This window comes from Sceloporus occidentalis, unplaced genomic scaffold (assembly GCF_023333645.1).
Source record: "Sceloporus occidentalis isolate IW3139 unplaced genomic scaffold, rSceOcc1.0.p SCAF_220, whole genome shotgun sequence".
NCBI lineage: Eukaryota > Metazoa > Chordata > Lepidosauria > Squamata > Phrynosomatidae > Sceloporus > Sceloporus occidentalis.
This window is the reverse complement of record NW_028317200.1, coordinates 771721-792996: the sequence shown is the minus strand read 5'-3', so window position 1 is coordinate 792996 and position 21276 is coordinate 771721. Positions and strand designations below refer to the sequence as shown.

At 46.0% G+C, this 21276-nt stretch overlaps 12 non-coding genes across 12 annotated transcripts; all 12 read right to left on the bottom strand.

Annotated features, from left to right (window-relative positions):
- Positions 1-1578: 1578 nt before the first annotated feature.
- Positions 1579-1693, bottom strand: LOC149277197 (U5 spliceosomal RNA). Its single transcript, XR_016279224.1, has one exon. It is a non-coding gene; the product is annotated as a U5 spliceosomal RNA (small nuclear RNA).
- Positions 1694-3286: 1593 nt separating this feature from the next.
- Positions 3287-3401, bottom strand: LOC149277196 (U5 spliceosomal RNA). The gene has a single exon (XR_016279192.1). It is a non-coding gene; the product is annotated as a U5 spliceosomal RNA (small nuclear RNA).
- A 1611-nt stretch (positions 3402-5012) lies between these two features.
- Positions 5013-5127, bottom strand: LOC149277195 (U5 spliceosomal RNA). Its single transcript, XR_016279223.1, has one exon. It is a non-coding gene; the product is annotated as a U5 spliceosomal RNA (small nuclear RNA).
- A 1593-nt stretch (positions 5128-6720) lies between these two features.
- LOC149277194 (U5 spliceosomal RNA) lies at positions 6721-6835 on the bottom strand. The gene has a single exon (XR_016279104.1). It is a non-coding gene; the product is annotated as a U5 spliceosomal RNA (small nuclear RNA).
- Positions 6836-8446: 1611 nt separating this feature from the next.
- LOC149277193 (U5 spliceosomal RNA) lies at positions 8447-8561 on the bottom strand. The gene has a single exon (XR_016279172.1). It is a non-coding gene; the product is annotated as a U5 spliceosomal RNA (small nuclear RNA).
- Positions 8562-10172: 1611 nt separating this feature from the next.
- LOC149277192 (U5 spliceosomal RNA) lies at positions 10173-10287 on the bottom strand. Its single transcript, XR_016279103.1, has one exon. It is a non-coding gene; the product is annotated as a U5 spliceosomal RNA (small nuclear RNA).
- A 1611-nt stretch (positions 10288-11898) lies between these two features.
- Positions 11899-12013, bottom strand: LOC149277191 (U5 spliceosomal RNA). The gene has a single exon (XR_016279222.1). It is a non-coding gene; the product is annotated as a U5 spliceosomal RNA (small nuclear RNA).
- Positions 12014-13624: 1611 nt separating this feature from the next.
- LOC149277190 (U5 spliceosomal RNA) lies at positions 13625-13739 on the bottom strand. The gene has a single exon (XR_016279168.1). It is a non-coding gene; the product is annotated as a U5 spliceosomal RNA (small nuclear RNA).
- Positions 13740-15350: 1611 nt separating this feature from the next.
- On the bottom strand, positions 15351-15465 carry LOC149277189 (U5 spliceosomal RNA). The gene has a single exon (XR_016279102.1). It is a non-coding gene; the product is annotated as a U5 spliceosomal RNA (small nuclear RNA).
- Positions 15466-17076: 1611 nt separating this feature from the next.
- On the bottom strand, positions 17077-17191 carry LOC149277188 (U5 spliceosomal RNA). The gene has a single exon (XR_016279101.1). It is a non-coding gene; the product is annotated as a U5 spliceosomal RNA (small nuclear RNA).
- A 1611-nt stretch (positions 17192-18802) lies between these two features.
- On the bottom strand, positions 18803-18917 carry LOC149277187 (U5 spliceosomal RNA). The gene has a single exon (XR_016279194.1). It is a non-coding gene; the product is annotated as a U5 spliceosomal RNA (small nuclear RNA).
- Positions 18918-20528: 1611 nt separating this feature from the next.
- LOC149277186 (U5 spliceosomal RNA) lies at positions 20529-20643 on the bottom strand. Its single transcript, XR_016279273.1, has one exon. It is a non-coding gene; the product is annotated as a U5 spliceosomal RNA (small nuclear RNA).
- Positions 20644-21276: the final 633 nt, after the last annotated feature.

Genomic DNA, 21276 nt, shown 5'->3' with positions numbered 1-21276 from the left:
AGGGCAACGGCCCGGACACAGGCAGTGCTCCTCGAGGTTAAGGTGTGTTTAATTAATCCCACCCAGCTCTTGCCTGATCATTGGAACCTTTAACACATGCAAAACACGATTGCAAAGGGATTGGAACCATTTAATATTGGGCTGCTTTAAAGTCTTATTAAACTAACAATAAGGTGGGGCGTTTCCCAGTGCATCATGGGTATTCAAATGAGGCGGCAGCTCAAACAAACCTTCCAGCAGTCTTAGTGACCGGGGCGCGAGCTTGCTTCTCTGAAACAATTTTGTTTGCTTTAAGAAAAGAAAAGCTGAAGATTGTTCCTCCCCCACCGCTTTGCCTACGGGGGCCCGCAACTTCCCCTTCCGCTGCAGCCACCAGAAGTTCCTGGCACACATGCTTTGGGCTGTGTTACAAGGTTAGGGGTAAGGCTTCGGGATGGAATCTGATTACTACTCTTTTTCCCCAATGGTGGCGTGCTGAACCCATCGGCTTCACAAATACCAAGTTGCCTGATGCTGTTTCCTTTGAAAGCAAATATATCTTTTCCACAAATCAAATCTTTCTAATTAAACCACCTTTCCAAAGTTAGCGCTTAGAAACGCTTAAGCATGGAAAGGTTTGGTGATAGAGCTTGGGTTAGGGGCGGGTTAAGCTCATGGCTTTGAAGAGGCACAGTTACAGTTAGCGTCGGAGTACTGTTAATGGTTTACGGTTGACAGTTTAGGGTTAGGTAAGGCTTAGAATCCTTCCCCATTGTGGCGTGTTTAGACCAAAAAAGCCTGATTGCCTTCAATTTCTTTTTGTCTTAAGCAGCATCGCCAGTGCCAACATTTTGCACCTAAGATTATAAAAAGTACCTAGCAAAATTGTTTCCGTTTTAAAACCGCACAAAATCTCGGACAGTTCACCTGTCTGTATGCCTCGCGACGAACGAGCGAAAGGCTCACTAGCGGCAGCGCACGGACGACCGGACTCCCCAGCACCGCCACAAAGAAGGAGCGCAGCGCGGCATTGGAGCGCCAAAAGTCAACCCAAACGCAGCAGACTAGACATTTTGCCAAAAACGAAGTCTGCAACCTGATCTTTCCACACGCATAGAGCTTCCCAACTCGTGTCGGAAAGCTTTGAAACAAACAGCAAAAAAGCTATGATCACTGAACCTACAAAGGGCGCATTAGTCTTTTCCATGCTGAAAAGCGGCCCCTTAAGCACGTGGTGAGTGCTTTTTCCAGATGTTTCACTGTTGCTATTTGAGGAAATGAATAATACAACTGCACATGTGAGGAACAGAGATCTCAATGTTAAACATTTAAGGGCAGTTTTTTGTTGTTTGGTTTGTGTATTACGATAAAGAACAATTGGGAACATGTTTGAAAGCGTATGCACAGGCTTATTTGCATAGAGTCTGGAGGGCGTGGTCTAACCCTGCCTCCTTAAAGCATTTCTACAACCCCAAACAGTACATAGCATGACACAGGCAGGATATTTTGCGCTTCTGGGTGCGACACAGTCCTCAGCCAGGGCAAAGCTTGCGACTAGAGCAAGCAATCTTTTTGATCTATCGTTAACAACAGCAAAGAAGCCCAGCAAACGCCAGGCATCAAGAAATTGGTTACGACTCATGGTCGTTCCTCCCCACGGAAATCTTTAGTAAAAGGCGAAAGATTTATTCGGTCTGAAGAGAAACCAGAGTATACCCAAACATGCCGCAGGGCAACGGCCCGGACACAGGCAGTGCTCCTCGAGGTTAAGGTGTGTTTAATTAATCCCACCCAGCTCTTGCCTGATCATTGGAACCTTTAACACATGCAAAACACGATTGCAAAGGGATTGGAACCATTTAATATTGGGCTGCTTTAAAGTCTTATTAAACTAACAATAAGGTGGGGCGTTTCCCAGTGCATCATGGGTATTCAAATGAGGCGGCAGCTCAAACAAACCTTCCAGCAGTCTTAGTGACCGGGGCACGAGCTTGCTTCTCTGAAACAATTTTGTTTGCTTTAAGAAAAGAAAAGCTGAAGATTGTTCCTCCCCCACCGCTTTGCCTACGGGGGCCCGCAACTTCCCCTTCCGCTGCAGCCACCAGAAGTTCCTGGCACACATGCTTTGGGCTGTGTTACAAGGTTAGGGGTAAGGCTTCGGGATGGAATCTGATTACTACTCTTTTTCCCCAATGGTGGCGTGCTGAACCCATCGGCTTCACAAATACCAAGTTGCCTGATGCTGTTTCCTTTGAAAGCAAATATATCTTTTCCACAAATCAAATCTTTCTAATTAAACCACCTTTCCAAAGTTAGCGCTTAGAAACGCTTAAGCATGGAAAGGTTTGGTGATAGAGCTTGGGTTAGGGGCGGGTTAAGCTCATGGCTTTGAAGAGGCACAGTTACAGTTAGCGTCGGAGTACTGTTAATGGTTTACGGTTGACAGTTTAGGGTTAGGTAAGGCTTAGAATCCTTCCCCATTGTGGCGTGTTTAGACCAAAAAAGCCTGATTGCCTTCAATTTCTTTTTGTCTTAAGCAGCATCGCCAGTGCCAACATTTTGCACCTAAGATTATAAAAAGTACCTAGCAAAATTGTTTCCGTTTTAAAACCGCACAAAATCTCGGACAGTTCACCTGTCTGTATGCCTCGCGACGAACGAGCGAAAGGCTCCCTAGCGGCAGCGCACGGACGACCGGACTCCCCAGCACCGCCACAAAGAAGGAGCGCAGCGCGGCATTGGAGCGGCAAAAGTCAACCCAAACGCAGCAGACTAGACATTTTGCCAAAAACGAAGTCTGCAACCTGATCTTTCCACACGCATAGAGCTTCCCAACTCGTGTCGGAAAGCTTTTAAACAAATAGCAAAAAAGCTATGATCACTGAACCTACAAAGGGCGCATTAGTCTTTTCCATGCTGAAAAGCGGCCCCTTAAGCACGTGGTGAGTGCTTTTTCCAGATGTTTCACTGTTGCTATTTGAGGAAATGAATAATACAACTGCACATGTGAGGAACAGAGACCTCAATGTTAAACATTTAAGGGCAGTTTTTTGTTGTTTGGTTTGTGTATTACGATAAAGAACAATTGGGAACATGTTTGAAAGCGTATGCACAGGCTTATTTGCATAGAGTCTGGAGGGCGTGGTCTAACCCTGCCTCCTTAAAGCATTTCTACAACCCCAAACAGTACATAGCATGACACAGGCAGGATATTTTGCGCTTCTGGGTGCAACACAGTCCTCAGCCAGGGCAAATCTTGCGACTAGAGCAAGCAATCTTTTTGATCTATCGTTAACAACAGCAAAGAAGCCCAGCAAACGCCAGGCATCAAAAAATTGGTTACGACTCATGGTCATTCCTCCCCACGGAAATCTTTAGTAAAAGGCGAAAGATTTATTCGGTCTGAAGAGAAACCAGAGTATACCCAAACACGCCGCAGGGCAACGGCCCGGACACAGGCAGTGCTCCTCGAGGTTAAGGTGTGTTTAATTAATCCCACCCAGCTCTTGCCTGATCATTGGAACCTTTAACACATGCAAAACACGATTGCAAAGGGATTGGAACCATTTAATATTGGGCTGCTTTAAAGTCTTATTAAACTAACAATAAGGTGGGGCGTTTCCCAGTGCATCATGGGTATTCAAATGAGGCGGCAGCTCAAACAAACCTTCCAGCAGTCTTAGTGACCGGCGCGCGAGCTTGCTTCTCTGAAACAATTTTGTTTGCTTTAAGAAAAGAAAAGCTGAAGATTGTTCCTCCCCCACCGCTTTGCCTACGGGGGCCCGCAACTTCCCCTTCCGCTGCAGCCACCAGAAGTTCCTGGCACACATGCTTTGGGCTGTGTTACAAGGTTAGGGGTAAGGCTTCGGGATGGAATCTGATTACTACTCTTTTTCCCCAATGGTGGCGTGCTGAACCCATCGGCTTCACAAATACCAAGTTGCCTGATGCTGTTTCCTTTGAAAGCAAATATATCTTTTCCACAAATCAAATCTTTCTAATTAAACCACCTTTCCAAAGTTAGCGCTTAGAAACGCTTAAGCATGGAAAGGTTTGGTGATAGAGCTTGGGTTAGGGGCGGGTTAAGCTCATGGCTTTGAAGAGGCACAGTTACAGTTAGCGTCGGAGTACTGTTAATGGTTTACGGTTGACAGTTTAGGGTTAGGTAAGGCTTAGAATCCTTCCCCATTGTGGCGTGTTTAGCCCATCCTTTTCCCAAACACCAAAAAAGCCTGATTGCCTTCAATTTCTTTTTGTCTTAAGCAGCATCGCCAGTGCCAACATTTTGCACCTAAGATTATAAAAAGTACCTAGCAAAATTGTTTCCGTTTTAAAACCGCACAAAATCTCGGACAGTTCACCTGTCTGTATGCCTCGCGACGAACGTGCGAAAGGCTCACTAGCGGCAGCGCACGGACGACCGGACTCCCCAGCACCGCCACAAAGAAGGAGCGCAGCGCGGCATTGGAGCGGCAAAAGTCAACCCAAACGCAGCACACTAGACATTTTGCCAAAAACGAAGTCTGCAACCTGATCTTTCCACACGCATAGAGCTTCCCAACTCGTGTCGGAAAGCTTTTAAACAAATAGCAAAAAAGCTATGATCACTGAACCTACAAAGGGCGCATTAGTCTTTTCCATGCTGAAAAGCGGCCCCTTAAGCACGTGGTGAGTGCTTTTTCCAGATGTTTCACTGTTGCTATTTGAGGAAATGAATAATACAACTGCACATGTGAGGAACAGAGATCTCAATGTTAAACATTTAAGGGCAGTTTTTTGTTGTTTGGTTTGTGTATTATGATAAAGAACAATTGGGAACATGTTTGAAAGCGTATGCACAGGCTTATTTGCATAGAGTCTGGAGGGCGTGGTCTAACCCTGCCTCCTTAAAGCATTTCTACAACCCCAAACAGTACATAGCATGACACAGGCAGGATATTTTGCGCTTCTGGGTGCGACACAGTCCTCAGCCAGGGCAAAGCTTGCGACTAGATCAAGCAATCTTTTTGATCCATCGTTAACAACAGCAAAGAAGCCCAGCAAACGCCAGGCATCAAGAAATTGGTTACGACTCATGGTCGTTCCTCCCCACGGAAATCTTTAGTAAAAGGCGAAAGATTTATTCGGTCTGAAGAGAAACCAGAGTATACCCAAACATGCCGCAGGGCAACGGCCCGGACACAGGCAGTGCTCCTCGAGGTTAAGGTGTGTTTAATTAATCCCACCCAGCTCTTGCCTGATCATTGGAACCTTTAACACATGCAAAACACGATTGCAAAGGGATTGGAACCATTTAATATTGGGCTGCTTTAAAGTCTTATTAAACTAACAATAAGGTGGGGCGTTTCCCAGTGCATCATGGGTATTCAAATGAGGCGGCAGCTCAAACAAACCTTCCAGCAGTCTTAGTGACCGGGGCGCGAGCTTGCTTCTCTGAAACAATTTTGTTTGCTTTAAGAAAAGAAAAGCTGAAGATTGTTCCTCCCCCACCGCTTTGCCTACGGGGGCCCGCAACTTCCCCTTCCGCTGCAGCCACCAGAAGTTCCTGGCACACATGCTTTGGGCTGTGTTACAAGGTTAGGGGTAAGGCTTCGGGATGGAATCTGATTACTACTCTTTTTCCCCAATGGTGGCGTGCTGAACCCATCGGCTTCACAAATACCAAGTTGCCTGATGCTGTTTCCTTTGAAAGCAAATATATCTTTTCCACAAATCAAATCTTTCTAATTAAACCACCTTTCCAAAGTTAGCGCTTAGAAACGCTTAAGCATGGAAAGGTTTGGTGATAGAGCTTGGGTTAGGGGCGGGTTAAGCTCATGGCTTTGAAGAGGCACAGTTACAGTTAGCGTCGGAGTACTGTTAATGGTTTACGGTTGACAGTTTAGGGTTAGGTAAGGCTTAGAATCCTTCCCCATTGTGGCGTGTTTAGACCAAAAAAGCCTGATTGCCTTCAATTTCTTTTTGTCTTAAGCAGCATCGCCAGTGCCAACATTTTGCACCTAAGATTATAAAAAGTACCTAGCAAAATTGTTTCCGTTTTAAAACCGCACAAAATCTCGGACAGTTCACCTGTCTGTATGCCTCGCGACGAACGAGCGAAAGGCTCACTAGCGGCAGCGCACGGACGACCGGACTCCCCAGCACCGCCACAAAGAAGGAGCGCAGCGCGGCATTGGAGCGGCAAAACTCAACCCAAACGCAGCACACTAGACATTTTGCCAAAAACGAAGTCTGCAACCTGATCTTTCCACACGCATAGAGCTTCCCGACTCGTGTCGGAAAGCTTTTAAACAAACAGCAAAAAAGCTATGATCACTGAACCTACAAAGGGCGCATTAGTCTTTTCCATGCTGAAAAGCGGCCCCTTAAGCACGTGGTGAGTGCTTTTTCCAGATGTTTCACTGTTGCTATTTGAGGAAATGAATAATACAACTGCACATGTGAGGAACAGAGATCTCAATGTTAAACATTTAAGGGCAGTTTTTTGTTGTTTGGTTTGTGTATTACGATAAAGAACAATTGGGAACATGTTTGAAAGCGTATGCACAGGCTTATTTGCATAGAGTCTGGAGGGCGTGGTCTAACCCTGCCTCCTTAAAGCATTTCTACAACCCCAAACAGTACATAGCATGACACAGGCAGGATATTTTGCGCTTCTGGGTGCGACACAGTCCTCAGCCAGGGGAAAGCTTGCGACTAGAGCAAGCAATCTTTTTGATCCATCGTTAACAACAGCAAAGAAGCCCAGCAAACGCCAGGCATCAAAAAATTGGTTACGACTCATGGTCGTTCCTCCCCACGGAAATCTTTAGTAAAAGGCGAAAGATTTATTCGGTCTGAAGAGAAACCAGAGTATACCCAAACATGCCGCAGGGCAACGGCCCGGACACAGGCAGTGCTCCTCGAGGTTAAGGTGTGTTTAATTAATCCCACCCAGCTCTTGCCTGATCATTGGAACCTTTAACACATGCAAAACACGATTGCAAAGGGATTGGAACCATTTAATATTGGGCTGCTTTAAAGTCTTATTAAACTAACAATAAGGTGGGGCGTTTCCCAGTGCATCATGGGTATTCAAATGAGGCGGCAGCTCAAACAAACCTTCCAGCAGTCTTAGTGACCGGGGCGCGAGCTTGCTTCTCTGAAACAATTTTGTTTGCTTTAAGAAAAGAAAAGCTGAAGATTGTTCCTCCCCCACCGCTTTGCCTATGGGGGCCCGCAACTTCCCCTTCCGCTGCAGCCACCAGAAGTTCCTGGCACACATGCTTTGGGCTGTGTTACAAGGTTAGGGGTAAGGCTTCGGGATGGAATCTGATTACTACTCTTTTTCCCCAATGGTGGCGTGCTGAACCCATCGGCTTCACAAATACCAAGTTGCCTGATGCTGTTTCCTTTGAAAGCAAATATATCTTTTCCACAAATCAAATCTTTCTAATTAAACCACCTTTCCAAAGTTAGCGGTTAGAAACGCTTAAGCATGGAAAGGTTTGGTGATAGAGCTTGGGTTAGGGGCGGGTTAAGCTCATGGCTTTGAAGAGGCACAGTTACAGTTAGCGTCGGAGTACTGTTAATGGTTTACGGTTGACAGTTTAGGGTTAGGTAAGGCTTAGAATCCTTCCCCATTGTGGCGTGTTTAGCCCATCCTTTTCCCAAACACCAAAAAAGCCTGATTGCCTTCAATTTCTTTTTGTCTTAAGCAGCATCGCCAGTGCCAACATTTTGCACCTAAGATTATAAAAAGTACCTAGCAAAATTGTTTCCGTTTTAAAACCGCACAAAATCTCGGACAGTTCACCTGTCTGTATGCCTCGCGACGAACGAGCGAAAGGCTCACTAGCGGCAGCGCACGGACGACCGGACTCCCCAGCACCGCCACAAAGAAGGAGCGCAGCGCGGCATTGGAGCGGCAAAAGTCAACCCAAACGCAGCAGACTAGACATTTTGCCAAAAACGAAGTCTGCAACCTGATCTTTCCACACGCATAGAGCTTCCCAACTCGTGTCGGAAAGCTTTGAAACAAACAGCAAAAAAGCTATGATCACTGAACCTACAAAGGGCGCATTAGTCTTTTCCATGCTGAAAAGCGGCCCCTTAAGCACGTGGTGAGTGCTTTTTCCAGATGTTTCACTGTTGCTATTTGAGGAAATGAATAATACAACTGCACATGTGAGGAACAGAGATCTCAATGTTAAACATTTAAGGGCAGTTTTTTGTTGTTTGGTTTGTGTATTACGATAAAGAACAATTGGGAACATGTTTGAAAGCGTATGCACAGGCTTATTTGCATAGAGTCTGGAGGGCGTGGTCTAACCCTGCCTCCTTAAAGCATTTCTACAACCCCAAACAGTACATAGCATGACACAGGCAGGATATTTTGCGCTTCTGGGTGCGACACAGTCCTCAGCCAGGGCAAAGCTTGCGACTAGAGCAAGCAATCTTTTTGATCTATCGTTAACAACAGCAAAGAAGCCCAGCAAACCCCAGGCATCAAAAAATTGGTTACGACTCATGGTCGTTCCTCCCCACGGAAATCTTTAGTAAAAGGCGAAAGATTTATTCGGTCTGAAGAGAAACCAGAGTATACCCAAACATGCCGCAGGGCAACGGCCCGGACACAGGCAGTGCTCCTCGAGGTTAAGGTGTGTTTAATTAATCCCACCCAGCTCTTGCCTGATCATTGGAACCTTTAACACATGCAAAACACGATTGCAAAGGGATTGGAACCATTTAATATTGGGCTGCTTTAAAGTCTTATTAAACTAACAATAAGGTGGGGCGTTTCCCAGTGCATCATGGGTATTCAAATGAGGCGGCAGCTCAAACAAACCTTCCAGCAGTCTTAGTGACCGGGGCGCGAGCTTGCTTCTCTGAAACAATTTTGTTTGCTTTAAGAAAAGAAAAGCTGAAGATTGTTCCTCCCCCACCGCTTTGCCTACGGGGGCCCGCAACTTCCCCTTCCGCTGCAGCCACCAGAAGTTCCTGGCACACATGCTTTGGGCTGTGTTACAAGGTTAGGGGTAAGGCTTCGGGATGGAATCTGATTACTACTCTTTTTCCCCAATGGTGGCGTGCTGAACCCATCGGCTTCACAAATACCAAGTTGCCTGATGCTGTTTCCTTTGAAAGCAAATATATCTTTTCCACAAATCAAATCTTTCTAATTAAACCACCTTTCCAAAGTTAGCGCTTAGAAACGCTTAAGCATGGAAAGGTTTGGTGATAGAGCTTGGGTTAGGGGCGGGTTAAGCTCATGGCTTTGAAGAGGCACAGTTACAGTTAGCGTCGGAGTACTGTTAATGGTTTACGGTTGACAGTTTAGGGTTAGGTAAGGCTTAGAATCCTTCCCCATTGTGGCGTGTTTAGCCCATCCTTTTCCCAAACACCAAAAAAGCCTGATTGCCTTCAATTTCTTTTTGTCTTAAGCAGCATCGCCAGTGCCAACATTTTGCACCTAAGATTATAAAAAGTACCTAGCAAAATTGTTTCCGTTTTAAAACCGCACAAAATCTCGGACAGTTCACCTGTCTGTATGCCTCGCGACGAACGTGCGAAAGGCTCACTAGCGGCAGCGCACGGACGACCGGACTCCCCAGCACCGCCACAAAGAAGGAGCGCAGCGCGGCATTGGAGCGGCAAAAGTCAACCCAAACGCAGCAGACTAGACATTTTGCCAAAAACGAAGTCTACAACCTGATCTTTCCACACGCATAGAGCTTCCCAACTCGTGTCGGAAAGCTTTTAAACAAATAGCAAAAAAGCTATGATCACTGAACCTACAAAGGGCGCATTAGTCTTTTCCATGCTGAAAAGCGGCCCCTTAAGCACGTGGTGAGTGCTTTTTCCAGATGTTTCACTGTTGCTATTTGAGGAAATGAATAATACAACTGCACATGTGAGGAACAGAGATCTCAATGTTAAACATTTAAGGGCAGTTTTTTGTTGTTTGGTTTGTGTATTATGATAAAGAACAATTGGGAACATGTTTGAAAGCGTATGCACAGGCTTATTTGCATAGAGTCTGGAGGGCGTGGTCTAACCCTGCCTCCTTAAAGCATTTCTACAACCCCAAACAGTACATAGCATGACACAGGCAGGATATTTTGCGCTTCTGAGTGCGACACAGTCCTCAACCAGGGCAAAGCTTGCGACTAGAGCAAGCAATCTTTTTGATCTATCGTTAACAACAGCAAAGAAGCCCAGCAAACGCCAGGCATCAAAAAATTGGTTACGACTCATGGTCGTTCCTCCCCACGGAAATCTTTAGTAAAAGGCGAAAGATTTATTCGGTCTGAAGAGAAACCAGAGTATACCCAAACATGCCGCAGGGCAACGGCCCGGACACAGGCAGTGCTCCTCGATGTTAAGGTGTGTTTAATTAATCCCACCCAGCTCTTGCCTGATCATTGGAACCTTTAACACATGCAAAACACGATTGCAAAGGGATTGGAACCATTTAATATTGGGCTGCTTTAAAGTCTTATTAAACTAACAATAAGGTGGGGCGTTTCCCAGTGCATCATGGGTATTCAAATGAGGCGGCAGCTCAAACAAACCTTCCAGCAGTCTTAGTGACCGGGGCGCGAGCTTGCTTCTCTGAAACAATTTTGTTTGCTTTAAGAAAAGAAAAGCTGAAGATTGTTCCTCCCCCACCGCTTTGCCTACGGGGGCCCGCAACTTCCCCTTCCGCTGCAGCCACCAGAAGTTCCTGGCACACATGCTTTGGGCTGTGTTACAAGGTTAGGGGTAAGGCTTCGGGATGGAATCTGATTACTACTCTTTTTCCCCAATGGTGGCGTGCTGAACCCATCGGCTTCACAAATACCAAGTTGCCTGATGCTGTTTCCTTTGAAAGCAAATATATCTTTTCCACAAATCAAATCTTTCTAATTAAACCACCTTTCCAAAGTTAGCGCTTAGAAACGCTTAAGCATGGAAAGGTTTGGTGATAGAGCTTGGGTTAGGGGCGGGTTAAGCTCATGGCTTTGAAGAGGCACAGTTACAGTTAGCGTCGGAGTACTGTTAATGGTTTACGGTTGACAGTTTAGGGTTAGGTAAGGCTTAGAATCCTTCCCCATTGTGGCGTGTTTAGCCCATCCTTTTCCCAAACACCAAAAAAGCCTGATTGCCTTCAATTTCTTTTTGTCTTAAGCAGCATCGCCAGTGCCAACATTTTGCACCTAAGATTATAAAAAGTACCTAGCAAAATTGTTTCCGTTTTAAAACCGCACAAAATCTCGGACAGTTCACCTGTCTGTATGCCTCGCGACGAACGAGCGAAAGGCTCACTAGCGGCAGCGCACGGACGACCGGACTCCCCAGCACCGCCACAAAGAAGGAGCGCAGCGCGGCATTGGAGCGGCAAAAGTCAACCCAAACGCAGCAGACTAGACATTTTGCCAAAAACGAAGTCTGCAACCTGATCTTCCCACACGCATAGAGCTTCCCAACTCGTGTCGGAAAGCTTTTAAACAAATAGCAAAAAAGCTATGATCACTGAACCTACAAAGGGCGCATTAGTCTTTTCCATGCTGAAAAGCGGCCCCTTAAGCACGTGGTGAGTGCTTTTTCCAGATGTTTCACTGTTGCTATTTGAGGAAATGAATAATACAACTGCACATGTGAGGAACAGAGACCTCAATGTTAAACATTTAAGGGCAGTTTTTTGTTGTTTGGTTTGTGTATTATGATAAAGAACAATTGGGAACATGTTTGAAAGCGTATGCACAGGCTTATTTGCATAGAGTCTGGAGGGCGTGGTCTAACCCTGCCTCCTTAAAGCATTTCTACAACCCCAAACAGTACATAGCATGACACAGGCAGGATATTTTGCGCTTCTGGGTGCGACACAGTCCTCAGCCAGGGCAAAGCTTGCGACTAGAGCAAGCAATCTTTTTGATCTATCGTTAACAACAGCAAAGAAGCCCAGCAAACGCCAGGCATCAAGAAATTGGTTACGACTCATGGTCGTTCCTCCCCACGGAAATCTTTAGTAAAAGGCGAAAGATTTATTCGGTCTGAAGAGAAACCAGAGTATGCCCAAACATGCCGCAGGGCAACGGCCCGGACACAGGCAGTGCTCCTCGATGTTAAGGTGTGTTTAATTAATCCCACCCAGCTCTTGCCTGATCATTGGAACCTTTAACACATGCAAAACACGATTGCAAAGGGATTGGAACCATTTAATATTGGGCTGCTTTAAAGTCTTATTAAACTAACAATAAGGTGGGGCGTTTCCCAGTGCATCATGGGTATTCAAATGAGGCGGCAGCTCAAACAAACCTTCCAGCAGTCTTAATGACCGGGGCGCGAGCTTGCTTCTCTGAAACAATTTTGTTTGCTTTAAGAAAAGAAAAGCTGAAGATTGTTCCTCCCCCACCGCTTTGCCTACGGGGGCCCGCAACTTCCCCTTCCGCTGCAGCCACCAGAAGTTCCTGGCACACATGCTTTGGGCTGTGTTACAAGGTTAGGGGTAAGGCTTCGGGATGGAATCTGATTACTACTCTTTTTCCCCAATGGTGGCGTGCTGAACCCATCGGCTTCACAAATACCAAGTTGCCTGATGCTGTTTCCTTTGAAAGCAAATATATCTTTTCCACAAATCAAATCTTTCTAATTAAACCACCTTTCCAAAGTTAGCGGTTAGAAACGCTTAAGCATGGAAAGGTTTGGTGATAGAGCTTGGGTTAGGGGCGGGTTAAGCTCATGGCTTTGAAGAGGCACAGTTACAGTTAGCGTCGGAGTACTGTTAATGGTTTACGGTTGACAGTTTAGGGTTAGGTAAGGCTTAGAATCCTTCCCCATTGTGGCGTGTTTAGCCCATCCTTTTCCCAAACACCAAAAAAGCCTGATTGCCTTCAATTTCTTTTTGTCTTAAGCAGCATCGCCAGTGCCAACATTTTGCACCTAAGATTATAAAAAGTACCTAGCAAAATTGTTTCCGTTTTAAAACCGCACAAAATCTCGGACAGTTCACCTGTCTGTATGCCTCGCGACGAACGAGCGAAAGGCTCACTAGCGGCAGCGCACGGACGACCGGACTCCCCAGCACCGCCACAAAGAAGGAGCGCAGCGCGGCATTGGAGCGGCAAAAGTCAACCCAAACGCAGCAGACTAGACATTTTGCCAAAAACGAAGTCTGCAACCTGATCTTTCCACACGCATAGAGCTTCCCGACTCGTGTCGGAAAGCTTTTAAACAAATAGCAAAAAAGCTATGATCACTGAACCTACAAAGGGCGCATTAGTCTTTTCCATGCTGAAAAGCGGCCCCTTAAGCACGTGGTGAGTGCTTTTTCCAGATGTTTCACTGTTGCTATTTGAGGAAATGAATAATACAACTGCACATGTGAGGAACAGAGATCTCAATGTTAAACATTTAAGGGCAGTTTTTTGTTGTTTGGTTTGTGTATTACGATAAAGAACAATTGGGAACATGTTTGAAAGCGTATGCACAGGCTTATTTGCATAGAGTCTGGAGGGCGTGGTCTAACCCTGCCTCCTTAAAGCATTTCTACAACCCCAAACAGTACATAGCATGACACAGGCAGGATATTTTGCGCTTCTGGGTGCGACACAGTCCTCAGCCAGGGCAAAGCTTGCGACTAGAGCAAGCAATCTTTTTGATCTATCGTTAACAACAGCAAAGAAGCCCAGCAAACGCCAGGCATCAAAAAATTGGTTACGACTCATGGTCGTTCCTCCCCACGGAAATCTTTAGTAAAAGGCGAAAGATTTATTCGGTCTGATGAGAAACCAGAGTATACCCAAACATGCCGCAGGGCAACGGCCCGGCCACAGGCAGTGCTCCTCGAGGTTAAGGTGTGTTTAATTAATCCCACCCAGCTCTTGCCTGATCATTGGAACCTTTAACACATGCAAAACACGATTGCAAAGGGATTGGAACTATTTAATATTGGGCTGCTTTAAAGTCTTATTAAACTAACAATAAGGTGGGGCGTTTCCCAGTGCATCATGGGTATTCAAATGAGGCGGCAGCTCAAACAAACCTTCCAGCAGTCTTAGTGACCGGGGCGCGAGCTTGCTTCTCTGAAACAATTTTGTTTGCTTTAAGAAAAGAAAAGCTGAAGATTGTACCTCCCCCACCGCTTTGCCTACGGGGGCCCGCAACTTCCCCTTCCGCTGCAGCCACCAGAAGTTCCTGGCACACATGCTTTGGGCTGTGTTACAAGGTTAGGGGTAAGGCTTCGGGATGGAATCTGATTACTACTCTTTTTCCCCAATGGTGGCGTGCTGAACCCATCGGCTTCACAAATACCAAGTTGCCTGATGCTGTTTCCTTTGAAAGCAAATATATCTTTTCCACAAATCAAATCTTTCTAATTAAACCACCTTTCCAAAGTTAGCGGTTAGAAACGCTTAAGCATGGAAAGGTTTGGTGATAGAGCTTGGGTTAGGGGCGGGTTAAGCTCATGGCTTTGAAGAGGCACAGTTACAGTTAGCGTCGGAGTACTGTTAATGGTTTACGGTTGACAGTTTAGGGTTAGGTAAGGCTTAGAATCCTTCCCCATTGTGGCGTGTTTAGCCCATCCTTTTCCCAAACACCAAAAAAGCCTGATTGCCTTCAATTTCTTTTTGTCTTAAGCAGCATCGCCAGTGCCAACATTTTGCACCTAAGATTATAAAAAGTACCTAGCAAAATTGTTTCCGTTTTAAAACCGCACAAAATCTCGGACAGTTCACCTGTCTGTATGCCTCGCGACGAACGAGCGAAAGGCTCACTAGCGGCAGCGCACGGACGACCGGACTCCCCAGCACCGCCACAAAGAAGGAGCGCAGCGCGGCATTGGAGCGGCAAAAGTCAACCCAAACGCAGCAGACTAGACATTTTGCCAAAAACGAAGTCTGCAACCTGATCTTTCCACACGCATAGAGCTTCCCAACTCGTGTCGGAAAGCTTTGAAACAAATAGCAAAAAAGCTATGATCACTGAACCTACAAAGGGCGCATTAGTCTTTTCCATGCTGAAAAGCGGCCCCTTAAGCACGTGGTGAGTGCTTTTTCCAGATGTTTCACTGTTGCTATTTGAGGAAATGAATAATACAACTGCACATGTGAGGAACAGAGACCTCAATGTTAAACATTTAAGGGCAGTTTTTTGTTGTTTGGTTTGTGTATTACGATAAAGAACAATTGGGAACATGTTTGAAAGCGTATGCACAGGCTTATTTGCATAGAGTCTGGAGGGCGTGGTCTAACCCTGCCTCCTTAAAGCATTTCTACAACCCCAAACAGTACATAGCATGACACAGGCAGGATATTTTGCGCTTCTGGGTGCGACACAGTCCTCAGCCAGGGCAAAGCTTGCGACTAGAGCAAGCAATCTTTTTGATCTATCGTTAACAACAGCAAAGAAGCCCAGCAAACGCCAGGCATCAAAAAATTGGTTACGACTCATGGTCGTTCCTCCCCACGGAAATCTTTAGTAAAAGGCGAAAGATTTATTCGGTCTGAAGAGAAACCAGAGTATACCCAAACATGCCGCAGGGCAACGGCCCGGCCACAGGCAGTGCTCCTCGAGGTTAAGGTGTGTTTAATTAATCCCACCCAGCTCTTGCCTGATCATTGGAACCTTTAACACATGCAAAACACGATTGCAAAGGGATTGGAACTATTTAATATTGGGCTGCTTTAAAGTCTTATTAAACTAACAATAAGGTGGGGCGTTTCCCAGTGCATCATGGGTATTCAAATGAGGCGGCAGCTCAAACAAACCTTCCAGCAGTCTTAGTGACCGGGGCGCGAGCTTGCTTCTCTGAAACAATTTTGTTTGCTTTAAGAAAAGAAAAGCTGAAGATTGTACCTCCCCCACCGCTTTGCCTACGGGGGCCCGCAACTTCCCCTTCCGCTGCAGCCACCAGAAGTTCCTGGCACACATGCTTTGGGCTGTGTTACAAGGTTAGGGGTAAGGCTTCGGGATGGAATCTGATTACTACTCTTTTTCCCCAATGGTGGCGTGCTGAACCCATCGGCTTCACAAATACCAAGTTGCCTGATGCTGTTTCCTTTGAAAGCAAATATATCTTTTCCACAAATCAAATCTTTCTAATTAAACCACCTTTCCAAAGTTAGCGCTTAGAAATGCTTAAGCATGGAAAGGTTTGGTGATAGAGCTTGGGTTAGGGGCGGGTTAAGCTCATGGCTTTGAAGAGGCACAGTTACAGTTAGCGTCGGAGTACTGTTAATGGTTTACGGTTGACAGTTTAGGGTTAGGTAAGGCTTAGAATCCTTCCCCATTGTGGCGTGTTTAGCCCATCCTTTTCCCAAACACCAAAAAAGCCTGATTGCCTTCAATTTCTTTTTGTCTTAAGCAGCATCGCCAGTGCCAACATTTTGCACCTAAGATTATAAAAAGTACCTAGCAAAATTGTTTCCGTTTTAAAACCGCACAAAATCTCGGACAGTTCACCTGTCTGTATGCCTCGCGACGAACGAGCGAAAGGCTCCCTAGCGGCAGCGCACGGACGACCGGACTCCCCAGCACCGCCACAAAGAAGGAGCGCAGCGCGGCATTGGAGCGGCAAAAGTCAACCCAAACGCAGCAGACTAGACATTTTGCCAAAAACGAAGTCTGCTACCTGATCTTTCCACACGCATAGAGCTTCCCAACTCGTGTCGGAAAGCTTTTAAACAAATAGCAAAAAAGCTATGATCACTGAACCTACAAAGGGCGCATTAGTCTTTTCCATGCTGAAAAGCGGCCCCTTAAGCACGTGGTGAGTGCTTTTTCCAGATGTTTCACTGTTGCTATTTGAGGAAATGAATAATACAACTGCACATGTGAGGAACAGAGACCTCAATGTTAAACATTTAAGGGCAGTTTTTTGTTGTTTGGTTTGTGTATTACGATAAAGAACAATTGGGAACATGTTTGAAAGCGTATGCACAGGCTTATTTGCATAGAGTCTGGAGGGCGTGGTCTAACCCTGCCTCCTTAAAGCATTTCTACAACCCCAAACAGTACATAGCATGACACAGGCAGGATATTTTGCGCTTCTGGGTGCGACACAGTCCTCAGCCAGGGCAAAGCTTGCGACTAGAGCAAGCAATCTTTTTGATCTATCGTTAACAACAGCAAAGAAGCCCAGCAAACGCCAGGCATCAAAAAATTGGTTACGACTCATGGTCGTTCCTCCCCACGGAAATCTTTAGTAAAAGGCGAAAGATTTATTCGGTCTGAAGAGAAACCAGAGTATACCCAAACATGCCGCAGGGCAACGGCCCGGCCACAGGCAGTGCTCCTCGAGGTTAAGGTGTGTTTAATTAATCCCACCCAGCTCTTGCCTGATCATTGGAACCTTTAACACATGCAAAACACGATTGCAAAGGGATTGGAACTATTTAATATTGGGCTGCTTTAAAGTCTTATTAAACTAACAATAAGGTGGGGCGTTTCCCAGTGCATCATGGGTATTCAAATGAGGCGGCAGCTCAAACAAACCTTCCAGCAGTCTTAGTGACCGGGGCGCGAGCTTGCTTCTCTGAAACAATTTTGTTTGCTTTAAGAAAAGAAAAGCTGAAGATTGTACCTCCCCCACCGCTTTGCCTACGGGGGCCCGCAACTTCCCCTTCCGCTGCAGCCACCAGAAGTTCCTGGCACACATGCTTTGGGCTGTGTTACAAGGTTAGGGGTAAGGCTTCGGGATGGAATCTGATTACTACTCTTTTTCCCCAATGGTGGCGTGCTGAACCCATCGGCTTCACAAATACCAAGTTGCCTGATGCTGTTTCCTTTGAAAGCAAATATATCTTTTCCACAAATCAAATCTTTCTAATTAAACCACCTTTCCAAAGTTAGCGCTTAGAAACGCTTAAGCATGGAAAGGTTTGGTGATAGAGCTTGGGTTAGGGGCGGGTTAAGCTCATGGCTTTGAAGAGGCACAGTTACAGTTAGCGTCGGAGTACTGTTAATGGTTTACGGTTGACAGTTTAGGGTTAGGTAAGGCTTAGAATCCTTCCCCATTGTGGCGTGTTTAGCCCATCCTTTTCCCAAACACCAAAAAAGCCTGATTGCCTTCAATTTCTTTTTGTCTTAAGCAGCATCGCCAGTGCCAACATTTTGCACCTAAGATTATAAAAAGTACCTAGCAAAATTGTTTCCGTTTTAAAACCGCACAAAATCTCGGACAGTTCACCTGTCTGTATGCCTCGCGACGAACGAGCGAAAGGCTCCCTAGCGGCAGCGCACGGACGACCGGACTCCCCAGCACCGCCACAAAGAAGGAGCGCAGCGCGGCATTGGAGCGGCAAAAGTCAACCCAAACGCAGCAGACTAGACATTTTGCCAAAAACGAAGTCTGCAACCTGATCTTTCCACACGCATAGAGCTTCCCGACTCGTGTCGGAAAGCTTTTAAACAAATAGCAAAAAAGCTATGATCACTGAACCTACAAAGGGCGCATTAGTCTTTTCCATGCTGAAAAGCGGCCCCTTAAGCACGTGGTGAGTGCTTTTTCCAGATGTTTCACTGTTGCTATTTGAGGAAATGAATAATACAACTGCACATGTGAGGAACAGAGATCTCAATGTTAAACATTTAAGGGCAGTTTTTTGTTGTTTGGTTTGTGTATTACGATAAAGAACAATTGGGAACATGTTTGAAAGCGTATGCACAGGCTTATTTGCATAGAGTCTGGAGGGCGTGGTCTAACCCTGCCTCCTTAAAGCATTTCTACAACCCCAAACAGTACATAGCATGACACAGGCAGGATATTTTGCGCTTCTGGGTGCGACACAGTCCTCAGCCAGGGCAAAGCTTGCGACTAGAGCAAGCAATCTTTTTGATCTATCGTTAACAACAGCAAAGAAGCCCGGCAAACGCCAGGCATCAAAAAATTGGTTACGACTCATGGTCGTTCCTCCCCACGGAAATATTTAGTAAAAGGCGAAAGATTTATTCGGTCTGAAGAGAAACCAGAGTATGCCCAAACATGCCGCAGGGCAACGGCCCGGACACAGGCAGTGCTCCTCGAGGTTAAGGTGTGTTTAATTAATCCCACCCAGCTCTTGCCTGATCATTGGAACCTTTAACACATGCAAAACACGATTGCAAAGGGATTGGAACCATTTAATATTGGGCTGCTTTAAAGTCTTATTAAACTAACAATAAGGTGGGGCGTTTCCCAGTGCATCATGGGTATTCAAATGAGGCGGCAGCTCAAACAAACCTTCCAGCGGTCTTAGTGACCAGGGCGCGAGCTTGCTTCTCTGAAACAATTTTGTTTGCTTTAAGAAAAGAAAAGCTGAAGATTGTACCTCCCCCACCGCTTTGCCTACGGGGGCCCGCAACTTCCCCTTCCGCTGCAGCCACCAGAAGTTCCTGGCACACATGCTTTGGGCTGTGTTACAAGGTTAGGGGTAAGGCTTCGGGATGGAATCTGATTACTACTCTTTTTCCCCAATGGTGGCGTGCTGAACCCATCGGCTTCACAAATACCAAGTTGCCTGATGCTGTTTCCTTTGAAAGCAAATATATCTTTTCCACAAATCAAATCTTTCTAATTAAACCACCTTTCCAAAGTTAGCGGTTAGAAACGCTTAAGCATGGAAAGGTTTGGTGATAGAGCTTGGGTTAGGGGCGGGTTAAGCTCATGGCTTTGAAGAGGCACAGTTACAGTTAGCGTCGGAGTACTGTTAATGGTTTACGGTTGACAGTTTAGGGTTAGGTAAGGCTTAGAATCCTTCCCCATTGTGGCGTGTTTAGCCCATCCTTTTCCCAAACACCAAAAAAGCCTGATTGCCTTCAATTTCTTTTTGTCTTAAGCAGCATCGCCAGTGCCAACATTTTGCACCTAAGATTATAAAAAGTACCTAGCAAAATTGTTTCCGTTTTAAAACCGCACAAAATCTCGGACAGTTCACCTGTCTGTATGCCTCGCGACGAACGAGCGAAAGGCTCACTAGCGGCAGCGCACGGACGACCGGACTCCCCAGCACCGCCACAAAGAAGGAGCGCAGCGCGGCATTGGAGCGGCAAAAGTCAACCCAAACGCAGCAGACTAGACATTTTGCCAAAAACGAAGTCTGCAACCTGATCTTTCCACACGCATAGAGCTTCCCAACTCGTGTCGGAAAGCTTTGAAACAAACAGCAAAAAAGCTATGATCACTGAACCTACAAAGGGCGCATTAGTCTTTTCCATGCTGAAAAGCGGCCCCTTAAGCACGTGGTGAGTGCTTTTTCCAGATGTTTCACTGTTGCTATTTGAGGAAATGAATAATACAACTGCACATGTGAGGAACAGAGATCTCAATGTTAAACATTTAAGGGCAGTTTTTTGTTGTTTGGTTTGTGTATTACGATAAAGAACAATTGGGAACATGTTTGAAAGCGTATGCACAGGCTTATTTGCATAGAGTCTGGAGGGCGTGGTCTAACCCTGCCTCCTTAAAGCATTTCTACAACCCCAAACAGTACATAGCATGACACAGGCAGGATATTTTGCGCTTCTGGGTGCGACACAGTCCTCAGCCAGGGCAAAGCTTGCGACTAGAGCAAGCAATCTTTTTGATCTATCGTTAACAACAGCAAAGAAACCCAGCAAACGCCAGGCATCAAGAAATTAGTTACGACTCATGGTCGTTCCTCCCCACGGAAATCTTTAGTAAAAGGCGAAAGATTTATTCGGTCTGAAGAGAAACCAGAGTATGCCCAAACATGCCGCAGGGCAACGGCCCGGACACAGGCAGTGCTCCTCGAGGTTAAGGTGTGTTTAATTAATCCCACCCAGCTCTTGCCTGATCATTGGAACCTTTAACACATGCAAAACACGATTGCAAAGGGATTGGAACTATTTAATATTGGGCTGCTTTAAAGTCTTATTAAACTAACAATAAGGTGGGGCGTTTCCCAGTGCATCATGGGTATTCAAATGAGGCGGCAGCTCAAACAAACCTTCCAGCAGTCTTAGTGACCGGGGCGCGAGCTTGCTTCTCTGAAACAATTTTGTTTGCTTTAAGAAAAGAAAAGCTGAAGATTGTACCTCCCCCACCGCTTTGCCTACGGGGGCCCGCAACTTCCCCTTCCGCTGCAGCCACCAGAAGTTCCTGGCACACATGCTTTGGGCTGTGTTACAAGGTTAGGGGTAAGGCTTCGGGATGGAATCTGATTACTACTCTTTTTCCCCAATGGTGGCGTGCTGAACCCATCGGCTTCACAAATACCAAGTTGCCTGATGCTGTTTCCTTTGAAAGCAAATATATCTTTTCCACAAATCAAATCTTTCTAATTAAACCACCTTTCCAAAGTTAGCGGTTAGAAACGCTTAAGCATGGAAAGGTTT